The 6,000-nt window shown below is 48.0% G+C and overlaps 2 pseudogenes; both read left to right on the top strand.

Moving 5' to 3' along the window:
• Nucleotides 1–4,895: 4,895 nt before the first annotated feature.
• LOC117096764 lies at nt 4,896–4,993 on the top strand (annotated as a pseudogene).
• On the top strand, nt 4,921–5,533 carry LOC117096444 (annotated as a pseudogene).
• The last annotated feature ends 467 nt before the right edge of the window (nt 5,534–6,000 follow it).

Genomic DNA, 6,000 nt, shown 5'->3' on the forward strand with positions numbered 1-6,000 from the left:
AGTGCTGCGATTACAGGCGTGAGCCACCACGCCTGGCAATACCAGACCTTTGGGTGATAAATGCACGACAGATCTGGGCTAACAATTAGTTCCTGGGAATCCAGAAGTCTACTGGGATCTACTCATCAGAGTAGTGTTTATGATGGATCAAATAATAAATGGAGTTTGGGCCAGGTGCAGTGGCTCATGCCTGTAATCTCAGCACTTTGGGAGGCCAAGGTGGGCTGATCACTTGAAGTCAGGAGTTCAAGACCAGCCTGGCCAACATGGTGTAACCCCCTATCTCTACTAAAAATACAAAAACTAGCCAAGTGTGGCGGCAGGCACCTGTAATCCCAGTTACTTGGGAGGCTGAGGCAGGAGAATTGCTTGAACCTGGGAAGTGGAGGCTGCAGTGAGAAGAGATTGTGCCACTGCACTCCAGATTGGGCAACAGAACAAGACTCTGTCTCAAAAAAAAAAAAAAAAGGCGAATCAAATAATACTTGGAGTTTGGGCCGGGTCCAGTGGCTCATACCTGTAATCCCAGCACTTCGGGAGGCTGAGGCAGGAGGAACGCTTGAGCCCATGAGTTTGAGACCAGCCTAGGCAACAGAGCGAGACCTTGTCTCCACAAAAAAAAATGTTTTTGGCCGGGCGCGGTGGCTCAAGCCTGTAATCCCAGCACTTTGGGAGGCCGAGACGGGCGGATCACGAGGTCAGGAGATCGAGACCATCCTGGCTAATACGGTGAAACCCTGTCTCTACTTAAAAATACAAAAAAAAAACTAGCCGGGCGAGGTGGCGGGCGCCTGTAGTCCCAGCTACTCGGGAGGCTGAGGCAGGAGAATGGCGTAAACCCGGGAGGTGGAGCTTGCAGTGAGCTGAGATCCGGCCACTGCACTCCAGCCTGGGTGGCAGAGCAAGACTCCGTCTCAAAAAAAAAAAAAAAAAATGTTTTTAATTAGCCGTGAGTGGTGGTGTGAGCCTGTGGTCCTAGCCACTCCAGAGGCTGAAGTGGGAGGATCACTTGAGCCTGGGAGCCCAAGGCTGCAGTGAGTGGTGATCACACCATTGCACTCCAGCCTGGGTGACAGAGCAAGACGCTGTCTCAAAAAATAAAATAAAATAAAAATAAATAGAGTTTATTTGATAGGAATGACTTCACAATAGGTCATATGGATCTCCAAAGCTATTTATTTCCATGTCCCTAATTATATCCCCAGAATAGATAGCCCCAGCCACTAGCAGCAATTACTGTACTGGCCCTTGGATTGGCAGTGTAAGAGACGTGATGATGAGACAAGTCAAATGGAAATCCCTCCTTACCAAATGGATAAACTGATATGGTTTGGACGTCTGCCCCTCTAAATTTCATGCTGAAATGTGATTCCCAGTCTTGGAGGTGGGGCCTGGTGGGAGGTGATTCGATCATGGCAGCAGATCTCTTGTGAACGGTTTAGCAGCATCCCCTTGATAATGAGTGACTTCTCACTCAGTAACCTCACATGAGAGCTGGTTGTTTAACAGTCTGGGACCTTGGCTAGGTGCAGTGGCTCACACCTGTAATCCAAGCATTTTGGAAAGACGAGGTCAGCAGATTGCCTGAGCTCAAGAGTTCAAGACCACCCTGGGCAACATGGTGAAACCTCATCTCTATTAAAATACAAAAAATTAGCCGGGTGTGATGACACACACCTGTAGTCCCAGCTACTTGGGAGGCTAAGGCAGGAGAATCACGTGAACCCGGGAGGCGGAGGTTGCAGTGAGCCAAAATGGTGCTACTGCACTCCAGCCTGGGCGACAGAGTGTGACTGTCTCCAAAAAAAAAAAAAAAAGTCTGGGACCTCCCTCTCTCTTGCTCCCATTCTTGCCATGTGATGTGCCTGCTCCCCCTTCACTTTCTGCCATGATTGCAAGCTTTCTGAGGCCTTAGCAGAAACCAAGCAGATATCTGCAACATAATTCTTATACACCCTGCAGAACCATGAACCAATTAAACCTCTTTTCTTTATAAATTACCCAGTCTCAGTTATTCCTTAATAGCAACATAAAAACAGCCTAACACATAAACCAAAAGCAACACTGAAACTCCTGGGCAACTGAAGAGATTAATAATATCATCAAGGCCTTGAAAGATTCTGAGGTGGTGATTTTATCACATTTCCCCTTCATTCTTCAGTTTGGCCAGTGAAGACGGCAGATGGGTCTCTGAGAGAATGACAGTGAATTACCATAAACTTAATTATGTGATAACGCCAACTGCAGCTGCTGTTTCAGATATGTTCTCATTGCTTGAGAAAATAAACACAGTCTCCCACACCTGGTATACAGTTACTGAGCTGACAAATTCTATTTTTCTATTTCAAGAAGAAGAGGTCAGACACCCTGCTTTCATGCGTCAGGGTCATCAATACACCTTTACCATCTTGCCTCGGGACTCCATTAATTCTTCTGCCAATTCTCCAAATATCAGACTTTAGACACATCCTCATTACACAAGACACAATGCTATTCCACTCTACTGACAACATTATGCTCCTAGGGCCTGGGGAGCAGAAAAGTACAGGTATCCTAAATGTGACAGAAATGTCATGAAAACACAAAGGCCCAATTTCTCAGTAAAGGTTTTGGGGTCCAGTGTTCTGAACACATCCTGTTTTATTCTACAAAGTAAAGAACACTTTTTTGCCAGGCATGGTGGCTCACATCTGTAATCCCAGCACTTTGGGAGGCCGAGGCGGGTGGATCACGAGGTCAAGAGATAAGACCATCCTGGCTAACATAGTGAAATCCCGTCTCTACTAAAAAAATACAAAAAATTAGCCGGGTGTGGTGGCGGCACCTATAGTCCCAGCTACTCGGGAGGCTGAGGCAGGAGAATGGCGTGAACCCGGAGGTGGAGACGGCAGTGAGCCGAGATCACGCCACTGCACTCCAGCCTGGGCTACAGATTGAGACTCCGTCTCAAAACAAACAAACAAACAAACAAAGAACAGGCGGGGTGTGGTGGCTCATGCCTGTAATTCCAAATCTTTGGGAGGCTGAGTCGAGAGGATCACTTGAGCCTGGCAGTTCAAGACCAGCCTGAGCAACATAGTAAGACTTTGTCTCTAAAAATAAAAATAAAAAATTAGCCGGGCATGGTGGTGCATGCCTGTGGTCCCAGTTACTCAGAGGGCTGAGGTAAGGAGGACCGTTTGAGCCTGGGAGGTCGAGGCTGCAGTGAGTCATGATCACACCACTTGCACTCCAGCTTGGATGACAGAGCAAGACTCTGTCTCTAAAAAAAAACAGTAAAGAGCAGTTTATACCCACTACCTCAAAAGAGGTGTGATTAACCAGGTGCAGTGGCACACACCTGGGCACCAGCCCAGGAATTCAAGGCCTCAGTGTGCTATGATCACACCTGTGAATCACACTGTTCTCCAGCCTGGGCATACAGCAAGATCCCATTTCTTACAGTTAAAAAGAGAGAGACAGAGAGAAGTGATACTTCATGTGTCTCTTTGGATTTGGGAGTCATTATATACTATTTGCTGTTCCAACCCATTTACTAGATGACCTAAAAGCTACCAGTTTTGGCCGGGCACGGTGGCTCACGCCTGTAATCCCAGCACTTTGGGAGGCTGAGGCAGGCGGGTCATGAGGTCAGGAGATTGAGACCATCCTGTCTAACACGGTGAAACCCCGTCTCTACTAAAAATACAAAAGATTAGCCGGGCGTGGTGGCGGGCGCCTGTCGTCCCAGCTACTTGGGAGGCTGAGGCAGGAGAATGGTGTGAACCTGGGAGGCGGAGCTTGCAGTGACCTGAGATCATGCCACTGCGCTCCAGCCTCGGCAACACAGTGAGACTCTGCCTAAAAAAAAAAAAAAGCTACCAGCTTTGAGTGGAGCCCTGAGGAAGAGAAAGCTCTGCTACTTGATTTTAAAGGCCTTGCAGATCCAGTGAGGTTCTAAGGGTTTCTGTAGCAGGTGGGAAGAACCAGATCAAGCTAGGTCATCCGCCTTCCCGGTGGGCACCACGCTCCTGTGATGTCTGAGACAGAATAGGATTTTTTTTTTCCCTCCAAGTATTAGGAATCCACATTAAGCACCAGTGGTCACCTCAGGCTATAGGCACTGGTCTGAAGTGCCTGTGTCCAAGGCTTGGTTTCACTTGCCAGAAATTGTAAGAGCTGCACAAGCTGCTTATGGTCTATTTATTGATTTATTTTTATTTATGAGACAGAGTTTCACTGTTGCTGCCCAGGTTAGAGTGCAATGGCATGATCTCTGCTCACCTCAACCTCCACCTCCCAGGTTCAAGTAATTCTCCTGCCTCAGCCTCCCACGTAGCAGAGAGTACAGGCACCTGACACCATGCCCGGCTATTTTTTGTATAGTAGAGACAGGGTTTCGCCATGTTGGCCAGGTTGGTCTCGAACTCCTAACCTCAAATGAACCACCCGCCTCGGCCTCCCAAAGTGCTGGGATTACAGGCGTGAGCCTCCGTACCTGGCTGGTCTACTTTCTTTAAAAAGGAGCTGTGTAATTTTTTTTTTTTTTTTTTTACAAAGATGCCAAGACAATTCATTGGGGGAATGAATATGGAAGAGCCAGATATCCACATGCCATAAAAAAAAAAAAAAAATGGCCGGGCGCGGTGGCTCAAGCCTGTAATCCCAGCACTTTAGGAGGCCGAGACGGGCGGATCACGAGGTCAGGAGATCGAGACCATCCTGGCTAACACGGTGAAACCCCATCTCTACTAAAAAAAATACAAAAAACTAGCCGGGTGAGGTGGTGGGCGCCTATAGTCCCAGCTACTCAGGAGGCTGAGGCAGGAGAATGGTGTGAACCCGGGAGGCGGAGCTTGCAGTGAGCTGAGATCCGGCCACTGCACTCCAGCCTGGGCGACAGAGCGAGACTCCGTCTCAAAAAAAAAAAAAAAAGGCTGCAAACAGCAGCTTCCCTGGTAGTGATGCAGCCTGTTTGTTGTATGGGTTGCTCTAAGGGACCTTGGAGACAGTCCTTTCAGATGGATGTTCATGTTTCTGACCTTGCACTACCCCAGTGTAGGCTCCAATCAGGCATGCGAGGTGCCATTGGAAAGCCCCAGGGCACTGTGGCCAGGGTTCACATTGGCCAAGTTATGTCCATCCACACCAAGCTGCAGAACAAGGAGCATGTGATTGAGGCCCTGTGCAGGGCCACATTCAAGCTCCCCAGCTGCCAGAAGATCCACATCTCAAAGAAGTGGGGCTTTACCAAGTTCAATGCCAATGAATTTGAAGACATGGTGGCTGAGAAGCGGCTCATCCCAGATGGGTCAAGTACGTTCCCAATCGTGGCGCTCTGGACAAGTGGCAGGCCCTGCACTCATGAGGGCTTCCACTGTGCTGCCCACTCTTAATACTCACCAATAAATTCTACTTCGTGTCCACCTAAAAAAAAAAAAAAAAAAAAAGCTTTCACTTCAATTACCCCTCTTTCTTACGTACTTTAAGTCTGTTATTTTAGTTTTATCCTGATTCCCTCAATAAACATTATTAGTATATTTAAAAAAAAAAAAAAAAAGCAGCCTGGCACTATGGCTCACGCTTGTAATCCCAGCACTTTGGGAGGCCGAGGCAGGTGGATCACCTGAGGTCAGGAGTTCGAGACGAGCCTGACCAACATGGTAAAAGCCCGTCTCTACTAAAATTACAAAATTAGCTGGGCATGGAGGTGTATGCCTGTAATCCCAGCACTTTGGGAAGCCAAGCCGGGTGGATCACGTGAGGTCAGGAGTTTGAGACCAGTCTGGCCAACACAGTGAAACTCCATCTCTAATAAAAATACAAAATGAGCCAGGCGTGGTGGCATGCACCTGTAATCCCAGGCTACTTGGGAGGCTGAGACAGGAAAATCACTTGAACCCAGGAGGCAGAGGTTGCAGTGAGCTGAGATCGTGCCATTGCACTCCAGCCCAGGCAACAAGAGTAAAACTCCATCTCAAAAAAAAAGAAAGAAAATTAACTCAAAATGGATCACAGACC

This window comes from Trachypithecus francoisi, unplaced genomic scaffold, assembly GCF_009764315.1.
Source record: "Trachypithecus francoisi isolate TF-2019V2 unplaced genomic scaffold, Tfra_2.0 Lachesis_group14, whole genome shotgun sequence".
Taxonomy (NCBI): Eukaryota; Metazoa; Chordata; class Mammalia; order Primates; family Cercopithecidae; genus Trachypithecus; species Trachypithecus francoisi.